Raw genomic sequence first — 26910 nt, forward strand, 5'->3', positions numbered from 1 at the left:
TTATCCTGAGACTACAGATTTTTAACTTAAATCTATATTCTATGTTACTGGGTTGAACCTCTCTTTTAAATTATCATAATTACTTTTCCTTTGATGTATATTCCTCTTTTAAATTTCCTTTGGTATGAGAATCTGCAGATATTTTATAATGTAGTATTTGTTCCTCCGTATTATATTTGTTATAGCATGCTATGAAAACTACATTCAGACTTTTAAAATTTCATTCGACATTTTAATAGTAACTTCCTACAAAATTTTTAAGGAAAGCATCACTATTTTATAGTTAAAAAAGGAAGAATAGGATAAAGAGGCAATTCTAGAAATTTCAAATGGTCTATTCAGATCTAGAGGCAATTGCAGTAGACCATGTTGATTCGCCAGAGATCTAGTGTCCCAGTTAGCTAGTTATACAGGTAGACTCAGGCATCTGAAGTGTATTTTCAAACAATCATTTTTTATCTAGTTATTATAAGCCTATTCATTAGGTAGAAAGAAAACACAAAAAATTTAGTCATGGGATGAAAATGACAAAAGTAGGATATTTTATTGTTAGCTGTCTAAGGAAAAGAGCCAACATAGGTTCTCAGGATGTTTATTAGGACAAAGTCCTGATAAATAATTTTGACCAAATGAAAATATTTGAAAAGACAGGTAAACTGAGGTATAGAGATTAGACCAAATTATCTGAAAGAGTATTTGTTCAACAATTTTTAAATTTTTTTTATTCTGAGCTGAGTATAGATTCGTAGGAAATTGCAAACACACACACACACAGACACACACACACACACGGAGATTACGCATGCTTCACCCACATTTCCCCAGTGGTAACATCATGAGTAATCATAGTATAGGATCAAAACCAGGAGATTGACATTGGTATATGCTACACAGAATTCATTTGTGTGTGTGTGTGTGTGTGTGTGTGTGTGTGTGTGTGTGTGTGTATGTATGTGTGTGATATGTAGTGCTATGCGTTTTTATCACATGTATGGATTCATGTAACTACCACCACACTCAAGATACAGAGCTGTTACAGTACCACAAGGTCCATCAGACTAACCCTTCATAGACTCGCCCAAACGTTCTCTCATCTCCATCCCTAACCTCTGTAAACCACAAATCTATTGTCTATCTCTATAATTTTGCTATCCAGAAATGTCAAATAAATGGAATGATACAATATCTAATCTTTTGAAACTCGCTTTTTATTCACTCAGCAAACGCCCTTGAGATCCATCCAAGTTTTTGTATGAACTTCACATTCTCTTTCTCCTCTCTAGGATTTCAGTGCTAGACAGAGAGTCCTGTATTTGTCTGCAGGTCCTTGTGGCTCTATTCTTTTTTTTTTTTTTTTTTTTAAATCTGTATTCTCTCTGTTTTTCAGATTATTCAGATTGGGTAAATCTTTGAGTTCACTGATTCTTTTTTCCATCATCTCATTCTGCTATTGAGCCTATCCATTGAGATGTTCTCCCCCAACCCCCTTTGGTTACTATATTTTTCAGATCTATGATTTCTTTTTGTTTCTTTTTTATATTCTCAATTCCTTTGACAAGATTTTCTATTTTTTCACTTGTTTCATGACTACTCATAATTGCTCATTGAAGCATTTTAATGATCACTACTTTAAAATCCTTGTCTGGTAACTAGTTTCTCAGTAATCTCAATGTTGATGTCTCTCGATTGTGCTTTATACAAGTTGTTTATTTGTAAAAGAGAAATTATTTGCAAAAGAGATTTTTTTATTGTCATGTGACTATTTTGGATATTACGTTGTGAGACTCTGGAATCCATATAATCCTTTTTAGTAGGCAGTTGTCCTGTTTAGGATACATTGGAGTTAGATGAGGGTGAAGGTTCAGCTCCTCGTTGGTTCTTGTTGACACCAAGGTAGGGTGGGGCAGATCAGAGTACTGAGTAACCTTGCCTCACACAGCCTCATTCAGTCTTGTTGCTGCTGGATGCGAGTGAAGGCTCAGCTCCTCATTAGGTCTTGCTGGTACTGAGACATGGTAAGTTGAGTGCTAACTAACCCACCTTCTACCACATTGTTAGGTATTATTGCTGCTGACTGTGGTTGGTGGCTCAGCTCCCTGCTGGACCTTCATGAAATTTCCAAAGTAGGTGAATTAGAGCATTGCCTAATTCCTTCTTCTGTATAGAGGATTGAAGACCTACTCCCTGTTTAGGTACACTGACATTACCCTAGTAGTATAATTAGAGCATTGCCTCTTTATGCCAAGTAGGGGATGGAAGATCAACTCCTGTGGTTGGCAAACTCTAAAATTGTCCCTCAACATTTTTCTCTTTAATCCCCATGACCATAAGTATAGAGATATCTTGCCCATGATTATGTCATTACAGAGTAAAATGGATTTTGCAGATGTAGTTAAGGTTTCTAATCAGTTGACTTTGAGATAATCAAAATGGAAATTATCCTAGTGGGTCTAATCTAATTATATGAACCCTTTAAAAGCAGAGCTACTTCTCTAGCTAGTAGCAGAATGGGAAGTCAAAGATATTCAAAGGAAAAAAAAAAGATTTCAGACATCTTTGCTGGTTTTAAAGATGGAAAGGGCCATGTTCATGGAGCATAGAGCAGCCTCAAGGGACTGAAAGCAACCCCTAAGCAACAGCAACCAATTATTAAAAGTAGGATTATGGGGGTTGATTATATGAATAAGATGCTTAAAGATTTTTCTGAGACATGCATATTAAGCTACCTGATTATGTCCCTTGAGTGGTATCCCTAGGCCACTACCAAGCCATCTGTTGTACAGAACCTTGTATTATGTGACTCTCAAGATGTTGATCTTAATTTAATTACCTAAGGATGGCCCAGGTCATTGCTTTATTACTAAAAGAGTAATCCGAAGTTTCTAAGTTATCCTAACTCTTAGTGGAATTTAAAAAATAATAATCACAATTTGTTTTCTCTGAGTGCTGTGATAGCAGAATGTGAATGAGAAAAATCATAAATGAGGATGATCTGTGGAGATAGATCTGATTTTATGCTGGGTATAAAGAATATGGCTTAGAATAATTTGGTTTGTTTTTCACTGAATCACCATTTTTTATATGAATTGTCATTTTAAAACTTTATTATTGCATAGATTTTGTAGATATGATCCTTTGTCAATACAAAGACTCAATAATGGAGCAGAGGAACAAATGCAAAATAAAACTTTAAAGGATTTTCCTATCTCCGTATCTTTGATGGCAAGGGCAGTGAGCAACAGTATTAAGAGCACATAGATCCAGAAAAGGTGGGAGAATCTCCTGCTAAAGGATTCTTGAAGAAGTTTCATTGCAAAGTTAATTTTATGGAAATACAAGGAATGCTCACAGGAACAGTCAGGATTTCAAGGCTGCTTATCCAAAGTTTTAAAATCTATTACAGTACAAAAGTGAAATACAGACTTTAGTGGAAGAAGCAATAATTTCCTGAATGTTAAAGAAAACACTTAACAGTTATATAAAAGTAGGAGTAAACTTTATTTACAACTGCAGCTATATTCTCAAATTCAGTATTGAAATCAATCAAGACTGAAAAGCGAAAGTGTCATTTACAAGCTATTCCCTCATGGTTCCTTTTTACTCACATCACATTTGGAGCCTGTCTTCTGTGATAGAAGGTAACGTTTACTGCATGTACTGGGTGGCATTTGCAATATGCCCTTACTGAAATCCCAAATCATATTTATAAAGAAAGGTTCAGTCAAAAAACATTTTCAACCCATTTACTGATACATACTTTATAATCTTCAGTACTTTCCCTGTTTCCTAATATACAAGTTTGTTACAAACTGACTATCATGCAAAGGAGAAGAAAATAATAATTTTTACATGGCAAGAACACAAGATTTCAAGCTGATTTTTACGTTTGTGAATATGTGTCGTTGGCTAGATTTGCTTAAACATTCCCTGAAATGAATTCAAGACTGTTTTCAGGTAGCAGATGAAAAAGCATATGTGAGAATAAAGATCCTATATTTGTGTTACTGCAGAGTTACCTCCATAGATATATTATATATAAAAAGTAAATCAAAAAATAAGGCTAAAAAAATTATGTTTCCTGAGCATCTACAAAATTTATTATAAATCTGTTGTTCCCTGTCCAACATTAGATGTTTGTGTGTTGTTACCAAAACTATTTATGCACAAGTGAAGATTTTCAAAGTGCAGGAGGATTTAGGGTGGAGAAATGGAAGAATGTATTGAATCCAATGATATACAACTATATACTTTTCAAAATAGGCTCAATTTTTTTACCTTAAATGGGTTAAACTTTGCTATGACTACAAAGTAAATAAGAATTGCATATCCATGCATATCTTAAAATGAAGATTTTGAATATAAAATATATACATTTCATATATGGCAAACCTTTGAAATTAGTGAAAATTAAATTAAGGTCTAATAAATACCTAATTTTAGCTGGGTAGCTATTTGAAGAATAAAATGAAGCTGGATTTCTCTGTCTCTATATCAGAAATAATTCTGGCTGACTCAGAATTTTAAACAAAAAAGGCAGCTACTAAATAAATTATGAGTGAATATTCATTGTGGAAAAGTGACACAAATTCCAACAGAGCCTTATGTTGAAATAAAATCATCACAAAAAATTATGGAAGATAAATTCAAAATCTAGTTCTATGGTTAAAAGAGATAATATGCACATTCTTTTTATTATAAAATAAACAGTAATAAATCAGTAAAAGGAACATCCCAAATAGAGTAAAAAATGAAATGAATTATACAACAAATGATCAACCTCACTAATAAAGAAGTTAAAAATAGATTTCAAAAAGTACCTTCCCCATCTATCTATTTATATTTCTCTATACCAATATATATGTTCACATTTCATCAACAGTCACATAAAAGAACTTTCTTTTCTCCATGCCAACAACAGTCTTAATTATTTTTGTCAATCTTATATGGATGGGCAAAGATAAGCAAAGACAAAATTATTGTTAGCATGGAGAAACAAATCTCTTTATATGCTGTTGATGGAATGTGAACTCAATTTCTACATCATTTTAAATCATTTATTAAAAGACAAACATTTTAAAGAGTTTGCCACGTTCTCATCTTTAGAAAATCACAAACATATTTGCATGAATGGGACAGTACAGGCATCTATATACTGTTGACCCTTGAACAATACTGGGGTTAGGGGCACCAACCCTCTACACCAACCAGCTGAGGACCCGTGGTACATATTTATTGAAAAAAAAATCTGCATGCAAGTGGACCCGCATTTCAGACCAGTGTTGCTCAAGGTCAACTGTAGAAGGTTTTCAGTTTTTCACATCATTGTTTGTGCTCTTCCTCTTTGATAGATTAATAAATGAAATATGACCCACCCATATGACTGTATCAATTTGTAGCAACAACAAACTGATGTTCAGAATTTAGTGTTAAACAGCAAACAAAACATTGTAAAATACTTAGTATAGTATCAGGATGTTTATTAAAATATGCAGTAATAATATATGACTTATTATCATGCAAGCATATTGAAATGAATTAATCATATTTCATCATTTATTTCACAAATACTTTGAGACTCCACACTGTGTCAATCATGTGGTTCTTTCTCTTTATGTCATTATTATGCAACCATATGATTATTAATTATTTTGTAATAGTTGTGCAAATAGTTGGTACATATATATCTACATGGTAAAAATAAGCAATAAAATGACCATCTTTTTTTTTTTGTGGTACGTGGGCCTCTCACTGTTGTGGCCTCTCCCATTGCGGAGCACAGGCTCCAGACGCGCAGGCTCAGCGGCCACGGCTCATGGGCCCAGCCGCTCCGCGGCATGTGGGATCCTCCCAGACCGGGGCACAAACCCGAGTCCCCTGCATCGGCAGGCGGACTCAACCACTGCGCCACCAGGGAAGCCCTAAAATGAACATCTTTTAATCCACAATTCAACTTAATTGGAACTTTGCTAATAACACTGCATCATCTTCTGTGCTTCTCCAAATTACCATCAAATGCCTCATTTTATTTTAATTATTATTCCCAAACTGTGTGTGTCATTCCCTTACTTTTCATTTTAATATTTTTCAAAGTATAATATTCATATAAGAAACAAGTAAGCGACCAGTTTGATGATTTTCACACTTACACAATAAAGCAATACAAATACAAAAACAAAAAAATAACAACAATCCCCAGATGGAGAAACAGAACTTTACTAGCACCCAAGAAGCTACTCATTCCCCCTTTAAGTCAATATTTTCTTTGAATGGTAACCACTTCCCTATCTTCTTACACACTGTATCACTTTTGCCTGTTTTGGAATTTTATATAAATAGAATTATAGTGTTTTGTTTCTTTTGTTCAATATTATTTGTAAATTTCGCCTATCTTGTTCAATGAAGCAATGGCTTATATAGTCTCGTTAGATAGCTGTTTGTTATAATGTAGTCTAATTTATTGTTTTTTCTCATTTACAGTTTGTACTTTCGCATCGTGTCTTATACCCTGTGACTATAAAGATAGCATATATTATATTTAAATTTTTTTATTGCTTACAGTATTTAAATTTAAATCAATGACCAATGTGGAATTATTTTCTATGTATGCTGTGAGTTAGGGTCACAAGTTTCATTTTTTTCCTAAGGATTTTCATACTGAATAACCCATGCCTTTTCCCATACCTGAAACCCACACTTTCATCACTGCATTCCCACATCACTCTTACATGGTTTATTTAGAGTTACACATATGATATGGCTGCATAAAATCACTGAAGCCTCTTCGGCTTACAACTAAATCTTTGGATAAAATACAAAAAATCTCCTTGGAAAGAAAAAGAGACTCTGCATTGACAAATTGTAGAGAAATAGAAAGGAACTAGCTACCTTTTGCACTCTCTATAGTCATGAACAGAACATGATCAAAAGGCATTACACTGGCCTTCTGTTTCACGATGAGGCCTGTGTATACTCACTTCCCCATCAGCATCGTTATTCAAAACAACGGGTCTCTTGTTAAAATTTCAAATTTCTTGGGCAAAAATATATCCACAGGGTTCAGATGAGGCCAGGCATTGCTTCTTCAGTATCTCAAGCACCAGAAAAATATGTTAATTCCTGAAGGAAACGATATTAAACTTGTATCAGATTCAGCTGCTTTGATTCAGCAAACCCCAAGTTAAAAACACGGATATCAGAAAATTTTTGCATAGTATTTATGTTGCTTTAAAAGGATGTTCAGCAGGCTGATGATTAAGACCTAAGTTGTCCAGCTACAAAAACAGTAAGGTGCTGGATGATTCCTGTTTATGATATATTTTTTTTTCTTTTTTTTTTTTTTTTTTTGCGGTATGCGGGCCTCTCACTGTTGTGGCCTCTCCCATTGCGGAGCACAGGCTCCGGACACGCAGGCTCAGCGGCCATGGCTCACGGGCCCAGCTGCTCCGCAGCATGTGGGATCTTCCCGGACCGGGGCACGAACCCGTGTCCCTTGCATCGGCAGGCAGACTCTCAACCACTGCGCCACCAGGGAAGCCCTGTTTATGATGTTTTAAAGACACAATTAATGCCCTGTGTCAGAAAAAAAAAAGTTAATAAGCAGCTTTTCATTCTTTGAATGGACCAGGCACATTTCCTACTTCTCTGACCTCAAGTTGGAGGACCAGGTCATTTTGTTCTGGGCAGGGTAGAAGGGATTACTGATTACCTCCTCTTTCCACTTGGTTTCTGTGCAGGATGGCATCCTTCTGGCCATAGGCTTATACATCCACCTGAGCAGTGTCTATAATGCTGGGGTTGGCTCCATCTTTGACAGAGTTCTGACTGAGCTGGTGTTCAAAATGAAGCAGGTGGATAAGTTGTAGCTGGGAATCCTGCAAGCCATTGTGCGTTTAACCCAGATGCCAAGGGTCTGTCCAAGCTCCCAGAGGTTCTGTGGAAGTTTATGTTATTCTTGAGGCCTATACAAAGCAGAAGTATCTGGAAAAACCAGGCAGCTTTGCAAAACTGCTGCTGTGCCCCCCCGTCCTGCACTCCATCAGCTTGAAATGCCTGGAGCATCTCTTCTTCAAGCTCATGGGGGACATGCCCATTGACACCTTCCTCATGGAGATGGAGATCCTGCTGCAGTTCACCTGAGCCTCACCAGTTACAGCCTCCTCTACCTCATAATTGTTTATGATAAATGTAAACAAGTATAATCAGATTGTAGAGGGAAGAAAAAATTTGGAGAAGTCGAGCACGTTAGGGAAATGAAGATATTAAGGGAATAAAAAAAGGTATTCTGAAATGAATGAAAAGTAAGAGCATTTGCACTAGCAAACTTACTGTATGAGAAATGTTAAAGAAATTTCTTTAGGCTGAGGGAAAGTAATACCAGAGGGAATCCTGGGTCTTTAAGAATGAAGAAAGACCAGAAATACTAAACACCTAGTTAAATACACTAGACTATTTTTTGTTTTAATTTCTTTAAAATATAAACACATATTGACAGCAAAAAGTATAACAATGTCCAATGGGACTTTCAGCATATGTAATAGATTTAACAACTATAAGATAAAGCTTATGGGGGTATAAAGAGACTTCAATGGCAGCAAACATCCTATATTTTATTGAAGTAGTACAACATTATTCTGAGACGACTGTGAACACTTGAATATGTGTATTTAAATTCCTAGAGTAAGAAAAAGTTATACAAAGAGATATAGCCAAAAATCTAATAGATACCTTAAAATACAGTGATCCAAAAGAAGGGGTAAAAGGTAAAACAAAGCACCAAAAATCAGAAGAGAGAAACAGAAAACAAGCAATAAATGAGACTATATCAACCACATGAGACTATATATAACCATAACAATAATTACATTAAATTTTAGTGGTCTAAGCACCAAGAACCAGAGACTGACAGAGGTAGATTAAAATGTAGAACTGCATGATATGTGGCCTACAAGAAAAAGATTTTAAATATAAAGTCACAGGTCGATTAAAAGTAAGGAAGTAGAATGTCTTACCATACAAACAGTAAGCTTAATAAGATTGGAGTAGCTGTCTTAACATCAGATAAAACAGACTTCAAGACAAAGAATATTACCAGAAATAACGTAGGACATTTTATAATGATAAAAGTTAGAAATCTTCAACAGCACATAATTCAAAATGTATATGCACCTCAAATAAAATAGCTTCAAAATATACAAATCAAAAATTGAATGAATTGCAGAAAGAGACAATTCAACAAACATAGGAGATATTAACATCCCTCGCTCAACAACTGATAGAATAACAAGACAAATCATTAAAGATATAGGAGATCTTAGCACTATTAATCACTAGAAATATTATTTATTACATTATCACATTCAATATAATGTATACTCAACACACATTCTTTTCTATGGAAAAGAATGCTATTTAGATTGACCATATACTGGACTATAAAATAATACTCTAAATTTAAAAGGATAAAATACATAAAGATTTTATTCTCTGACCAAAAGAGAGTCAAATTAAAATAAGATATGTAGGGCTTCCCTGGTGGCACAGTGGTTGAGAGTCCGCCTGCTGATGCAAGGGACACGGGTTCATGCCCTGGTCCGGGAAGATCCCACATGCCGCGGAGCGGCTGGGCCCGTGAGCCATGGCCGCTGAGCCTGCCTGTCCGGAGCCTGTGCTCTGCAATGGGAGAGGCCACAACAGTGAGAGGCCCGCGTACCGCAAAAAAAAAATAAAAAATAAAAGATATGTAGACCTGTGTCCCAAATATCTAGAACTTAGTAAAATACATCTATATAATTCATGGGTCAAACAATACACTCCTGTATCATAGATGAAATCAGAAAGGAAATTAGAAAATAGTTTAAACTGAATGACAATTGAAATCCAGCTGATCAATATTTGTTTGAATCAGCTAAAGAAACACTTGGTGGGACACTCATAGCTTAAAATGTTTATATTAGGAAAGAAAAATAATCTAGAATAAATTATCTATGGTTCCAAATTAAGGTATTAGAAAACGAAAAGCAAAGCAAATAGAATTAAAGAAATAATAAATAGGGCTTCCCTGGTGGCGCAGTGGTTGAGAGTCCACCTGCCGATGCATGGGACCACGGGTTCGTGCCCCGGTCTGGGAAGATCCCACATGCCATGGAGCGGCTGGGCCCATGAGCCATGGCCACTCAGCCTGCGCGTCCGGAGCCTGTGCTCTGCAACGGTAGAGGCCACAACAGTGAGAGGTCCACATACCACAAAAAAAAAAAAAAAAAAAAAAAAGAAAAGAAAGAAATAATAAATAGAAGAGCATATATAAATGCAATGAAAACAGGCAACAGAGACAATTAGAAAAGCTAAAAATGTGTTTTGATATGATCAGTGTCATCGATAAATTCCTAGGTAGACTAATTAAGAGAAAAAGAGGTAACACAAATCATCATTATTAAGGTGGCTATTGTTATAGATATTATAGGAATTAAGATGTAATAATTGAATACTATGAACAACTTTATGCCAACAAATTTGATAACTGAGATGAATGGACATATTTCTTGAAAAAGATAAATTATCAAAATTGACACAACCCCTCCCCCGCAAAATTTGAGCTCTATATCTATTGAAGAAATTGGATCTGTTATCAAAATAACTCCAAAAAATTTTCAAGATCCAGATGATTTTGCTGGTGAATTTTATTAAACCCTTAAGGAAGAAATAACACATTTAAAATAAATCTTTTCAAAAAATAAATGAGGAGGGATGACTGATCAGTTCTTTTAATGAAGCCATTATAAACCTGATATTAAAATCTGACAAAGAAATTGGAAATACAGAAGGAAGCAAGGAAGGAAGGGAGGGTGGGAGGGAGGAAAGGAAAAAGAAAATTACAGAAATGGCTTATTGAAACATGCAATAGCAAGGATAAATATCAATATCATTGGTACATAGTTTATGATTCCATTTACATAAAGTTGTAAAATATTTATATGTGCTAATTACTGTACTTAATATATCTTAATAAAGTTATAGCCTATAACGTTATAGGAAAGTGCCTAATAGAGCATATAACAAGTGTTAAATTTTCAGTAAGTTATTATTGTATTAGTAGTTTCTTTGGGTTGCCATAACAAAATGTCATAAACTGGGTGGTTTAAACAACAAAAATTCATTGTCTCAAAGTCTGGATGTCTGAAATCGAAGTGATGGCAAGGCTGGTTCAGTCTGAGGGCTGTGAGGGAAAATCTGCTCCATGCCCCTTCCCAGTTTCTGGTGAATTGCTGTCAATCTTTAGCCTTCTTTGGCTTTCTGATACTTCACTCCAATCTCTGTTTCTATCTTCACGTGGTATTCTCCCTGTGTGCCTGTCTGTCCCTGTGCCTAATTTCCACGTGTTATAAGAAAACTGGTCACATTGAATTAGGGTCCACCTAATGACTTCATTTTAACTTGTTTACCTCTGTAAAAATTCCTTCCAAATAAAGTCACAATCAAAGATATTGGGAGATTGGGAGTTAGGGCTCCAACATATCTTTTTTGAGGGATAACAGTGAAACCCCTTGGAGGAAGGAATACATTTCAAGAAATGGAAAAATCATTTAAAAAATTAAAAGTTTTTTTTTTTTTTTATATTGAAAAAAAATTCTCTCTCCAGATTCTCTGTTTATACATCACATTTATGAGGACCATTTGTTCACCCAACTCTAGCCGGTGGTGTTTGAAAGCCACCCTGGTACTGTCCAAAATTAATCTAGACCAACTCCTCTTTATATGCTTGATCTTGCTGTTTAAAAAAATTGCTCTTCAACTTCTTGTTCTATAAATACATCTTCATACTTAGCATTTGTCTGGCTACTTTGATGAACGACCAGGTTTGGGTTCACTTTTCTGCTTGACTTGGTTGCTGTCATCTAGGAAACCACTTTTGGTATTTCCGGCCTTTTCCCTAGGCCCTTTTGTGTTCATCTATCAAGTCCAGTTTTAGTACCATGAAAATGACTGGCTTTACACATCCTCTGTTCAGTCTCCCACAGAAAATGCCCTTACTGATATTTCTGAACAAAGCAAAACAATTCTGTGCTCTGTTCCATGTGACAGCACTTGAAAATATTTGAAGAGAACTATTTTATGCTTTTAATATACTACTTTTTCTTTTGAATTGCCCATCTAAGCCTTGTTTTTCTTGAATTCTTACATATCCTACAAGGATAAACTCAAACATTACCTATCTAAAAATTCTGCAAACCTCAAATCCTGGCTGTGTTGATCATGACTTCTACCGAGTTGTAGTTCTCTGCATGCCTTAGATTATCTATTTTAAGTTATTGTAATTATTTAATCTTACTTTACTCACAATGCTATCTGCCTCTTGAGTAAGGATATCTTGCTTAAATCATCTTTTCGATTCCAGGGCAAAGGATTAAAATGAAAATGAAAACTTACAGGCAATCAGTAAATTAACTTTGAATGAATGAATGAATAAAAGGGTCATGAGCTCTGTAAGCATTATCTTCAAGTTGAATAGTCATCAGTTCTCCAATATCTTATTATATTAGGTCTACTATCTGTCTGGTTAAACGTCTGAGTGCAGGCTCATTAGTTCATGCTTTGCTTAAAATGCAGTGAGCAGAACTGAACAAAATGATCTTGAAATACAACTTCCAGTTAGAACTTACTGCAAGTTTTTGTTCTGAGAATGACACAACATTACTTAGGATAATCTAGATTTTGGTGAAATATTGTACCTGTGATGGTTAATTTTATATGTCAGCATAACTGGGCTAAGGGATGTCCAGATAGCTAACCAGTTAGGATTAAGGTTAGGGTTAGGGTTAGCTAACATTATTTCTGGGTGTGTCTGTGAGGGTACTTCCAGAAGAGATTAGCATTTGAATCTATAGACAGAGTAAAGAAGATTGCACTCACCTATGCAAGTGGCATCATCCAATGCACTGAGGGTCTGAGTAGAACAAAAAAATGGAGGAAGAGAAAATTTGCTCTTTGCCTGAGTTGGGACGTCTGTCATCTCCTGCTCTCTAACATTGGTGCTCTTAGTTCTCTGGCCTTCAGACTTGGACTGGGACTTATTATCCTCCCCCTCTCCCCACTCCCCCTTCTTGGGCCTTTATACTTGGACTGGGACTTAAACACCATTGGCTTCCCTGGTTCTCAGGCCTTCAGACTTGGTGCTCTGGAAGATACCAGATGTGGGACTTCTCAGCCTCCACAACTGCATAAGCCAATTCCTATAAAAATATAGATATATAAAGATTATATACAGACCTCTCTCTATATATACATACATATATACATATATATGTAATTGGTTCTGTTTCTCCAGAGAATCCTGACTAATACAGTACCCAAATTTTAACTATTTTAAAAATGCTGTAATTATTTCTCAGGTAACATTGCAGGCTTGGGCAGACATACTCTGAATATTTATTTGGGGCCTAGAGTAATAGCAGGCCTTTTATCCTCTATATGTCACATGCAAATTCACTTTTGAGTGAATGCAAAATGCAAATTCATTTATTTCTGATCTGATCTTTATGATTTCTTCCCTTCTGCTAACATTGGTGGTTTTTGTTCTTCTTTCTCTAATTGCTTTAGGTGTAGGGTTAGGTTGTTTATTTGAGATGTTTCTTGTTTCTTAAGGTAGGATTGTATTGCTATAAAGGTCCCTCTTAGAACTGCCTTTGCTACATCCCATAGGTTTTGGGTTCTTGTGTTTTCATTGTCATTCATTTCTAGGTATTTTTTGATTTCCTCTTTGATTTCTTCAGTGATCTCTTAGATATTAAGTAGTGTATCCTTTAGCCTCCATGTGTTTGTATTTTTTACAGATTTTTTCCTGTAATTGATACCTAGTCTCGTAGCGTTGTGGTTGGAAAAGATACTGGATATGATTTCAGTTTTCTTAAATTTACCAAGGCTTGATTTGTGACCCAAGATATGATCTATCCTGGAGAATGTTCCATGAGCACTTGAGAAGAATGTGTATTCTGTTGTTTTTGGATGGAATGTCCTATAAATATCAGTTAAGTCCATCTTGTTTAATGTATCATTTAAAGCTTGTGTTTCCTTATTTATTTTCATTTTGGATGATTTGTCCATTGGTGAAAGTGGGGTGTTAAAGTCCCCTACTATGATTGTGTTACTGTCAATTTCCCCTTTTATGGCTGTTAGTATTTGCTTTATGTATTGAGGTGCTCCTATGTTGGCTGCATAAATATTTACAATTATTATATCTTCTTGGATTGATCCCTTGATCATTATGTAGTGTCCTTCTTTGTCTCTTGTAATAGTTTTTGTTTTAAAGTCTACTTTGTCTGATATGAGAATTGCTACTCCAGCATTCTTTTGATTTCCATTTGCATGGAATATGAACAGACCAACCACAAGCATTGAAATTGAAACTGTGATTAAAAATCTTCCAACAAACAAAAGCCCAGGACCAGATGGCTTCACAGACGAATTCTATCAAACATTTAGAGAAGAGCTAACACCTCTCCCTCTCAAACACTTCCAAAATATAGCAGAGGGAGGAACACTCCCAAACTCATTCTACAAGGCCACCATCACCCTGATACCAAAACCAGACAAAGATGTCACAAAGAAAGAATGCTACAGATGAATATCCCTGATGAACATAGATGAAAAAATCCTCAACAAAATACTAGCAAACAGAATCCAACAGCACATTAAAAGGATCATACACCATGATCAAGTGGGGTTTATCCCAGGAATGCAAGGATTCTTCAATATACTCAAATCAATAAATGTGATACACCATATTAACAAATTAAAGGAGAAAAAACATGTGATCATCTCAATAGATGCAGAGAAAGCTTTCAACAAAATTCAACACCTATTTATGATAAAAACCCTCCAGGAGATAGGCGTATAGGGAAGTTTCCTCAACATAATAAAGGCCATATATGACAAACCCACAGCAAACATCATCCTCAATGGTGAAAAACTGAAAGCATTTCCACTAAGATCAGAAACAAGACAACGTTGCCCACTCTCACCACTATTAATCAACATAGTTTTGGAAGTTTTAGCCACAGCAATCAGAGAAGAAAAAGAAATAAAAGAAATCCAAATCAGAAAAGAAGAAGTAAAGCTGTCACTGTTTGCAGATGACATGATACTATACATAGAGAATCCTAAAAATGCTACCAGAAAACTACTAGAGCTAATCAATGAATTAGGTAAAGTAGCAGGATACAAAATTAATGCACAGAAATCTCTTGCATTCCTGAACACTAATGATGAAAAATCGGAAAGTGAAATTAAGAAAACACTCCCATTTACCATTGCAACAAAAAGAATAAAATATCTAGGAATAAACCTACCTAAAGAGACAAAAGACCTGTATGCAGAAAATTATAAGACACTGATGAAAGAAATTAAAGATGATACAAATAGATGGAGAGATATACCATGTTCTTGGATGGGAAGAATCAACATTGTGAAAATGACTGTACTACCCAAAGCAATCTACAGATTCAATGCAATCCTTATCAAAGTACCACTGGCATTTTTCACAGAACTAGAACAAAAAATTTCACAATTTGTATGGAACCACAAAAGACCCCGAATAGCCAAAGCAATCTTGAGAATGAAAAACAGAGCTGGAGGAATTAGGCTCCCTGACTTCAGACTATGCTACAAAGTTACAGTAATCAAGACAGTATGGTACTGGCACAAAAACAGAAATATAGATCAATGGAACAGCATGGAAAGCCCAGAGATAATCCACGTACATATGGTCACCTTCTCTTTGATAAAGGAGGCAAGAATATACAATGGAGAAAAGACATCCTCTTCAATAAGTGGTGCTGGGAAGACTGGACAGCTACATGTAAAACAATGAAATTAGAACACTCCCTAACACCATACACAAAAGAAACTCAAAATGGATTAAAGACCTAAATGTAAGCCCAGACACTATCAAACTCTTAGAGGAAAACATAGGCAGAACACTCTATGACATAAATCACAGCAAGATCCTTTTTGACCCACCTCCTAGAGAAAGGGAAATAAAACCAAAAATAAACAAATGGGACCTAATGAAACTTAAAAGCTTTTGCACAGCAAAGGAAACCATAAACAAGACGAAAAGACAACCCTCAGAATGGGAGGAAATATTTGCAAATGGTGCAACTGACAAAGAATTAATCTCAGAGATTTACAAGCAGCTTATGCAGCTCAATATCAAAAAAACAAACAACCCAATCCAAAAATGGGCAGAAGACCTAAATAGACATTTATCCAGAGAAAACATATAGATTGCCAACAAACATGAAAAGATGATCAACATCACCATGATTAGAGAAACGCAAATCAAAACCACAATGAGGTATCACCCCACACCAGTCAGAATGGCCATCATCAAAAAATCTACAAACAATAAATGCTGGAGAGGGTGTGGAGAAAAGGGAACCCTCTTGTACTGTTGTTGGGAATGTAAATTGATACAGCCACTATGGAGAACAGTATGGAGGTTCCTGAAAAAACTAAAAATAGGACTACCATACGACCCAGCAATCCCACTACTGGGCATGTACCCTGAGGAAACCATAATTCAAGAAGAGTCATGTACCAAAATGTTCATTGCAGCTCTATTTACAATAGCCCGGACATGGAAGCAACCTAAGTGACCATCACCAGATGAATGGATAAAGAAGATGTGGCACATATATACAATGGAATATTACTCAGCCATAAAATGAAACAAAATTGAGTTATTTGTAGTGAGTTGGACGGGCCCAAATTCTGTCATATAGAGTGAAGTATGTCATAAAGAGAAAAACAAATACCGTATGATAACACATATATATGGAATCTAAAAAAAAGAAATGGTCACGAAAAACCTAGGGGCAAGACGGGAATAAAGACACAGACCTACTAGAGAATGGACTTGAGGATATGGGGAGGGGGAAGGGTAAGCTGTGACAAAGCAAGAGAGAGGCATGGACATACATACACTACCAAACGTAAAATTGATAGCTTGTGGGAAGCAGCCGCGTAGCACAGGGAGATAAGCTTGGTGCTTTGTGACCACCTAGAGGTGTGGGATAGAGAGGGTGGGAGGGAGGGAGATGCAAGAGGGAAGAGATATGGGGACATATGTATATGTATAACTGATTCACTTTGTTATGAAGCAGAAACTAACACACCATTGTAAAGCAATTATACTCCAATAAAAGTGTTTAAAAAAAAAAAAAAGCCAGCACCTGCATTTTATTTCTCACTAGAAGGAGTCCTTTCCTAATTTCTAAATTTAAAGTACATTTCAATCATTTTGTGGTATACCTTTCTATCAAGTTGTGGAAGCTTACTTCTATTGATAAGTTGCTGAGATGTTTCAGTGAAATCCTAGTCTTTGTATTTTGCATTGATTTTATGTTTCTCACCTTAAAATGTTAATATATTTAATAACTTTTATATTTATTTTAATTATAAATTATACTTGCATTTCTGAGACTGATTGAACCTGATCATGATATATACTTAATTTATGGAATTTTGTTGCATTCAGTGTGCTCATATTTTATGCACAACATATTTATGATAACTTGTGAAATTAGATGATAATTTTAATTTATCACATGATTCATTCCTGCCTTTGGTATCCAAGATGTACTTGCTTTATGTAATGAACCTGGGGACATTCTGTTTTTTCTCTTATCTCAATGTTTATATGAGATTGATAATGTATATTACTTGAAGTTTTGATAAAACTTTCTGATAAAAACATCCGAGTGTGATGGTTTGTTTTGGGGGAGAATTTTAAATATTTATTTGATTATTTAATACTTATAAAACACCATATATTTCTAGTTTTTATATAAGCTTGGTAAGTTATATTTCTAGAAAGGTGTACATTTTGCTTGTTGTCAAATTTATAGCATCTATATTTTCATAAAACCATGCAATGATGGTTTTTAAAAGTCTTTACTGCTAGTATTATTTTTTCATATTCTTTTTTTACTCTTTGATCTATCTTGCCAGAAGTGTGCCACTTTTATTAGTTGTTTCAAGGAAATGTCCTTTTAGTCTATATTTAATATTTCATTAAGCTTTTTTTCTTGTTTTATTTCTAGATTGTCTAGTTTTCTTTTAATATTCATCTAGCTTCTAAATTAAACACTAACTTAATATTTTAAAAAATCAGTATTTTAAAAGATGCATTTAATGTTATAATTTTCTAAGTATATTTATTTAGTTATATTCTGTGTCTTGTCTCTAGCTTCATACAAATATTTCAGAGCTCTTCTGGCTGCCATGACACAGCCCATCACAAAGAGTTTCTTACAGAATTTCCATCCTAATTAAAGGACCAGCAAAATATCTTTTGAAGTCTTATAATTTTCATTTTGGAGTTCACCCATTTCATTAAAAGTTATCTGCTTTACCTGTAAAAGTGATTTTATGTTTAGTTCCGGTGAAGGGAGGGGATAGAATGGTACAATGAGACCATTGTCATAATACATGTTTAAAAAACCTAGAGTTTAAAGATTTGAAAATATATATGTGTGTGTGTGTGTGTGTGTGTGTGTGTATGTATATATATTCTTCTTAGTATATTTCTTACGTATTATTGTCTTTTCTTGGGAAAAAAACAAATTAAGTTCTTTGAATCTAAAAGTTTATCTTGATTTTGGATATAAAATTTTCTTATCTTAAAGGTCCCCATGAAAATTCTCTAAATCCTCACTTTCACCTTGTCCTGTCTTTTCTTCAATACTAAGCACAAATAAAGCCAGCCTAAAGTCAGTTTAGCTTCACTAATAGCTGAAGATAATGTCAGAGACAAACATCAGATTGGAAGATAGCCAAGGACTATAGTCAAGCACTGGAGCGCCTTGCTGCTTCCACCAAAAGTGGCATATTGGTCAGTACTTCAAACCCTTGGTTTCTTAGATCTCATTAGAACTCCCCGAAATGTCTTTTGTCTGTTTTTCTAATCAACACCCTGATGGAGAAACAAAGTCTGAAACTCTTCTCACTTATAGTCTTACACTTCCTGTTTCCTGTAACTATGTGTATTCTGCTGATTCTGTACAGTACTAGGAGTAAAATGAATACTGACATTTGCCTGCAAACTGTGTGGAATGTGTGACAAGTGATGCAATTCACTGTACAAAGTGAAAAACCAGACATTTTAACAAGTAAAATTATTACCTCCCTATTCTCTCTGATATCAAAACTGTTAGTTGCTAGCCTTCATCTTAAGGATGGAACTCAACTCTTCATAAAAACCTCTCTTAATGAGCAATGGCTGGCTAGTGACAAATGATCATTATCCTTCCTTCTTTGCAAAAGAAAAAAAAAAAAAAAAGACCTTGACATGATGAAGTGTTCTAATCGACTGTAACCTCTCTTTCGTTGTTGAAAAATCTATTAACCTATGGGGAACTGTGGCCTTCAAGGCCAAAGAGTCAGCATTGCTGATTGAGGAAGATCTATATTTTTTGTTTGGCAGTTTTACCCAAATTAAAGGAATAAGAAAAATGGCCATATCCCCCCCCCCCCCCCCCACGCCTTTTCCCAATAGTATGTTTCGTTTTTTTTTTTCTCCCCATTCTATCTGATTACTTATCCTGAGGTGAAAGCGTTTTTAAATAGCTCAGAGTGCTCTGCCTGGACCTTTTCTGTATCTGGGATACTTCTAGAATTTTACACAGGTGGTACAGCTCAAGCTGGCACTGCCTTCTCCTTGGCAGTGTCTCAAATATTTATCTGAGGAAAGAAGGTTTAAGATTTCCTCCAGACTTCTTGATGGTCTCAATTTTTCAGAGTCAACAGCCTTACTTTTCCATAGGGAAAATCAGTGTTTAAATCAGGATTAATAGTAGTATAGATCCTGGGTTCTACTTTAAAATGATCTTGGTACTGGAATTATTAAACGAACTCAACATGATGGACAACTTTTGACTAAAGTCATTTTTTAAAATTCTTATTACACTTTCAAATAATAAAACAGCTAGAATCCTTTTTTTATTTAGTGAGTTACCATATATGTTTAAAAGTGCATTCTATGTATATGCTAATTTTATAATTGGATAAAAATGACTGTTTTAGAAAGATATCTAGATTTAGATATAGATCTTTTTTCCCATGGAAGAGGAAGACTATATCCTAAAGCTGGGAGATAAACCCTAACAATCTAAATATGGCCATGTATAAGGACCTTTCTTGCCTTGGGATTCTTCCTTTTGTGAAATTGCTAAATGATCTCCCTTAGTGAATGGCTTAGGATACACAGTCCCTTTCATATGGTTTTCTAGTGTCAAGATAGGAAGGGTATGCTAGAGAGCACAGAAGTGAGCAAAAACAACTCTTAGGGAACAGTCACTATCAGTTTATATTACTTCAGACCTTCACTTTCCATACTTCCTTCAGCTACCTCCTGGCCCTATGAGTCTTCTTCTTTTATATTAAAAAATATATGTCTTCATGCCCTCTTATCCATCCTTATTAAAACTTACTTTCAGAAAATATGTTTATAACCATGTAAGATTTTCAAAACATTAACAACAGGTAGAGCATGGTGAGTGTCCAGTCAGAAATGATGGCAGCCATGGGGCTAGAACAGGATTGTGGGTACCTTCTACTGTGCAAGGCACCAGCCCTGGGAGAAAATGTGTTAGATACATATATATGTATATAGACTTCCTGGCACCTTTGAAATCACCTCAGAATCAAGCTCTTTTTTCCTGGGGTCAGCAATAAAGTAATGTATAATTACATGCATTTCATTGGCTGATTTGTCTCTGAACACTTTGGGGCTGTTTCATTATTGAGGTTTAGGAAATTTAGATTTCTGTGGGTTAAAGTACGTTGGCCCTGGGATTATATGCTAAGGAACTACCAAGTACAGAATCAATGAGTTTCAAATTTCTTTATCTCAATGGTTTCTGTAATGTTGGTTATCACATTCTCAGTAAAACTGAAAAGTCAAAATATTTTATTTTAGTAAATTAGTTCAAGATATATTCATTCCATATAATATGAAATTATTTAGATATATTTTGTTTACCTTATAAACATGATTTTAGCACTTATGCAAACAGATGCAAAAATTCTGAATTAGATATTAATTAGCATTATATTTCAACCATATATCAAGAATAATACACTGTGGCCAAATAGGTTTAACTTCAGAAATGGAAGGGTGGCTTCAATGCAATTATGTATTCATATATAATCAATTACATCAACACATAAGAGGGAAAAACATGAAGATAAACATAAAAATGTAGAGCATTTGATAACATTTCACTACCATAGTAAATAAAACACTAAACATACGTAATAGAAGAAAACTATATAAATAATATAAACTACTTAAATTTACTTAATAAAAATAGTATACCAAGGCTTCACTGGTGGTGCAGTGGTTAGGAATCCTACTGCCAATGCAGGGGACACGGGTTCGAGCCCTGGTCTGGGAAGATCCCACATGCTGTGGAGCAACTAAGCCCGTGCGCCAAAACTATTGAGCCTGTGCTCTAGAGCCCGTGTGCCACAACTACTGAGCCCACATGCCACGAGCCTGTGCTCTGCAACAAGAGAAGCCACTGCAATGAGAAGCCCGCACACTACAACGAAGAGTAACCCCGGCTCGCCACAACTAGAGAAAGCCCATGCACAGCAACGAAGACCCAACGCAGTCAAAAATAAATAAATAAAATAAATTAATTTTAAAAATAAATAAAATAAAAATACTATACCAATGTGGAAATCTTAAAAAAATTTAATTAAAACAGGAACTAGCCAGGAATGCCAGCTATCACCTGTATTTGTTTAATGTCTTAGAGATTCTAGCAGATGCATTGGACAAGAAAATTAAATAAGCAGCATACGTATTGGACAATAAGAGGCAAGTTTAGCTCCTTTACTATCATTGAATTCATTATGGTTGAATTCCTCAAAAACCTGAGAGCTTCCAGTGAAAAACTGCCAGAAAAAGAAAAAAGATAATTTGATTGTATACAATATTAGCATGTAAAGTCATTTATTATTTATGCCAGCAATATGCTCCCAGTAGTAAAAATTGGAAAAAGATGTTATTCACAAAACCACATAATACTAAAAACTTAGAAATATGTTTTAAGAAGATATAGAAATTATATTAAAAATCTTGGTGAAATATATAAAGATCTAAACATACGGCAAAACACAAATGTCCTTGGTTATGAAACAAGTATCTCACAGATATGAATTCTCCAAATACTTTGTTTTCAAAATAATTTTCCTATATCCCTTGTATAAACTAACTTCAACATTCATATGGCAAAGTAATATCTTACAATATCTAAGAAGAAATTTTAAGAAAAAGTGCTAAATTGTCAATATCATATTATCTATTATGACCATAACATCAATGTTATATGGTACTAGCATTGGCATAGTTGAATTGAACAGAACCACGCAGCATGATATGCAGAGATAGATTTCAGTTCAGTATACAAGAATATATTCTATGAAAAGTGGTATTTCAATTCAGTGAGAAAGGGATATATTATTTCTTAAATAATCTGGCCTAAGAGGACCTTCAAGATGGTAGAGGAATAATATGTGGAGATCACCTTCCTCCCAACAAATACATCAAAAATACATCTACATGTGGAACAACCTCTACAGAACACCTACTGAATGCAGGCAGAAGACTTCAGACTTCCCAAAAGGCAAGAAACTCCCCAGTACCTGGGTAGGGCAAAAGAAAGAAAAAACAGAGACTAAAGAATAGGGATGGGACCTGCATATCTGGGAGGGAGCTGTGAAGGAGGAAAGGTTTCCACACACTAGAAGCCCCTTCACTGGCAGAGACACGGTTGGGTGGGGGGGAAGCTCTGGAGCCACCGAGGAGAGCGCAGCAACAGGGGTGCAGAGGGCATAGTGGAGAGATTCCCGCACAGATGATCGGTGCCGACCAGCACTCACCAGCCCGAGAGGCTTGTCTGCTCACCCACCGGGGTGGTTGGGGGCTGGGAGCTGAGCTTGTTGTTTGTGAAAAAAACAACAAATATATATATTTCTGAGATATATATATATATATATATATATATATATACACACACACATATATCTTACAGAAATCCAAATCAATACCTGTACAGTCCAAAGACATGGAAAACATTATCAAAAGTAGAACCTTAGAAACTATAAAAAACAACATAAGCATACTACTTTGAGAAATTATATATATAATCTTCAATTTAGAAAAATACTCAAATGGTAAGAGTCTAGATTCTGGAATACACAAAGAGTTCTTAGCTCTTACAAATTGACAAGTAGAAGCAAGCCACTCAATGCATAAATAGGCCAAGATTTTGAATAAGAAATTGTGAGAAGAGCATATTCAAATGCCTAACAAACATGTGAAAAAAATTTTAATTCACTAACAGTAAGATAAATGCCAATTTCAGTAACATCAGACTGGAAAATATCAAAATGAGACAAAAATATTTTGCCAACTGGCAGGGTAGGAGAATGGTATTCTCATACACTGAGAGTTATAAAATGTGAAATTACAAATACACTGAAAAACAAACTGGAAAAATATATTAACACTTTATATTATTTTTGTATTATTCTAGCAAACTGATTTATACAAATCTATTTGCTAAAGCATGAAAACTTAAAGAAAAACATATAAGAAAGTTTTCTGCAGCATTTTTGTAGAAACAATATACAAACCTATCATTCTTTGTGATAATGTATCAAGTTGTGTCATGTCTATACCATGAGTTAACATGCAGCCATTAGAAAGAATTAGTTTAAGCTCTAATAGTTGTCTTTCAATGTATTACAGAAGGTATGTTGGAAAAGAAATATAAGATGCAGAAAAATGTGTCATACTAGATTTTTTTGGCAAAATGATGATGAATAATCTCTTATAAATATATAGAGTTAAGTAGAGACATAGAAAAACATGGACATATGCATATTCCATTATTAATTTGGTTTACACAGAGGGGAAGAGAGAGGTAAGAGAGATGAAGAGGGAAGACAGGCATTTTAAAGGCAGCTCTTTTAAATCGGTCTACATTCATGTAAAATTTGGTATATGTGATTAAGTGACCTTAAATTAAATTTCCAAGTAATTGGAAAAATTTTTAAAAATAAGGAAGAACTTTAAAGGAGATACCCCAGACTAGGTATTGAGTAGTTCATATACTAAATCTTATTATTTTTTTACTTGTACTTAAAAATATTAATCAAGCTTATTTAAATGTGGTAAAGAGGTTTCATTTCATGTTAAAAAATATAACAAAATCACTTTATTCCTTAACTTTTTATATAATGCATACTCCATGTGAATTTCTTCAAAGATGATAGTAAGAAAAATAAGCAGTGAAATGGCTAAGTAGCTGTCATTTGTAGTTTGCATAGATGGTGTCACATTTGTTTATGCTTCAATAACTATTATCTTCCTGTCTACTTCAGAAGTTTCATTTCATATGTGACAGACTGCCAAATTGAGGGTGTATTTCTATTTTCTTTATGAATATTCAATCTTTTAGGGTGACTTAAAATGTATTATTATCAGAAAACTTGGAAGAATATTATATAGTACATTTATTGGTATTTATTTTGTGTGTGGTAATAAATGTTTTACCTTAGGACAGAGCTAAAAACAACACTTAAAAAATTTTAAATTGACTTTATTTTTTAGAGCAGTTGTAGATTCACAGCAAAATTGAACGGAAAGTACAGAGATTTCCCATATATCCCCAATCCCACACATGTGTAGCCTCCCCCATAATCAACATTCCCAAGAGTGGTACATTTGTTACAACTGATGAATTATGCACATCATAATCACCGAAAGTTCATAGTTTATGTTAGAGTTCACTCTTGGTATTGTGCATTCTGTGGGACTGGACAAATGTATAATGACAAGTATCCATCATTACAGCACAATACAGAGTATTTTCACTACCCTAAAATCCTTGGTGTTCCAGCTATTCATCCCACCCATGCCCCTAGCCCCTGGAAACCACTGCTCTTTCTACTGTCTGCATAGTTTTGCATTTTCCAGAATGTCATATATTCTGGAATGATACAGTATGTAACCTTTTCCAATTGGCTCCTTTCACATATAATATTCATTTTAGGTTCCTTCTTGTCTTTTCATGGCTTGATAGCTCTCTTTTTTTTTTTTTTAACTGAATAATATTTCATAGTCTGTATGTACCATAGTTTATTTTTCCATTAATCTACTGAAGGACATCTTGGTTGTTTACAAGTTTTGGACAATTATGAATAAAGCTGCTATAAACATCCATGTGCAGGTGTTTGTGTGGACATAAGTTTTCAGTTAATCTGGGTAAATACCAAGAAGCTTGATTGTATGATTGTATGTGGTAAGAGTATGGTTCATCTTATAAGAAACAACCAGACTGTCTTCCAAAGTGACTGTACTATCTTGCAATGAATGAGAGTTCCTATTGCTTCACATCCTCATCAGCATTTAATGTTGTCAGTGTTCCATATTTTGGCCATTTCATCAATGTGTTTTAATTTGCAGTGTTGTTTTAATTTTCATTTCCTCAAAGACATATGATGTGGAGCATTTTTTCATATGTTTATTTGCCATTTGTAAATCTTTGTGAGGCATCTATTCAGGTCGTTGGCCTGTGCTTTCAATTGGATTGATTGTTTCTTATTATTGAGTTTTAAGAGTCTTTTATATTTGATAGATTCTTTGTATATTTGCATATTTATCCTTTGTCAAAAGAACATTCTTTATGTTATTCTTTTTCTTACAACTTATTCCTTTATCAAGAACTCAACTGACACAGGGCTATAATAAGAATCATTATGACTAAGATAAAGCAGACATGTACCTGAAAGAGCTGTACTAGCTTGTTATAGGAGTAATGTAGATTATAAAAATTGACATCATCCTCTGAAATTGTCAACCTTCATTCTCTTGTAATTTAGAACCATGGGAATAACATTTTAATTATGTTAATGTGAAGCAGAAGTATACTACATTAAAAGCAAAATTGGGGTTACACTGAATTTTTAGTAAAGCCTTTATATCATTAGGAAAGTTACAGTTGCTAGGAGATATTCTGAAGTGTATATTTTCTAACTCCTAGAAATGTACATCTTCAAAGTCCAAGTCAGAAACATATGGCAATTAAAGATATAAGTAGGATAAAAATAATCCTAATTGTAGTCTGCAATGTAGAATTTATAAGGAAAATATCCCTTTATTTTTGAAAGTGGTCATTAATCATTCCAGCTATATAATGCTATGAAAAATTCTACATTTGGAGTGAAGACAAACAGGAATATTGTATACATTATGAAGGATCAAAAAGGCCACTAGAACCAGGAAAACCATTTTGTCTTGTTTTTTATACAAATGAGCCATCTGGCTTTGAGAAAATTAGTTAATATTTCTTATCTTCTGCCCCTGTGTCTTATGACTATATAGCCCAGTTTACTTTTATAGTCTTAATTTATGTCTGTGTCCTAGTAAAATAGTAATCAGGTACCTTTCACTGTTAAAACCGTTGCTTTAGACAATATAATTGTAACCTTGTTTATGTACATATACTTTTTTTACATGGTATTTAAATCCCCTTAAAGTTTATTCGTGGAACTCATAGAGAAGTGATTCTTTTTTTTTTTAATTAGTTTATTTAATTTATTTATTTTTGGCTGTGTTGGATCCCCGTTGCGGCACGCGGGCTTCTCATTGTGGTGGCCTCCCCTGTTGCGGAGCCCAGGCTTCAAGCCCGCAGGATTCAGTAGTTGTGGCTTGCGGGGTCCAGAGCACAGGCTCAGTAGTTGTGGCGCACGGGCCCAGCCGCCCTGCAGTGGGATCCTCCCAGGCCAGGACTCGAACCCGTGTCCCCCTCATCGGCAGGCAGGCTCCCAACCACTGCGCCACCA

At 34.9% G+C, this 26910-nt stretch overlaps 1 pseudogene; it reads left to right on the forward strand.

Annotated features, from left to right (window-relative positions):
* The window catches only part of LOC101330341 (retinoic acid receptor RXR-gamma pseudogene), a 106915-nt pseudogene extending 98779 nt beyond the window's left edge, over positions 1–8136 (forward strand).
* Positions 8137–26910: the final 18774 nt, after the last annotated feature.

This window comes from Tursiops truncatus, chromosome 5 (assembly GCF_011762595.2).
Source record: "Tursiops truncatus isolate mTurTru1 chromosome 5, mTurTru1.mat.Y, whole genome shotgun sequence".
Lineage (NCBI taxonomy): Eukaryota > Metazoa > Chordata > Mammalia > Artiodactyla > Delphinidae > Tursiops > Tursiops truncatus.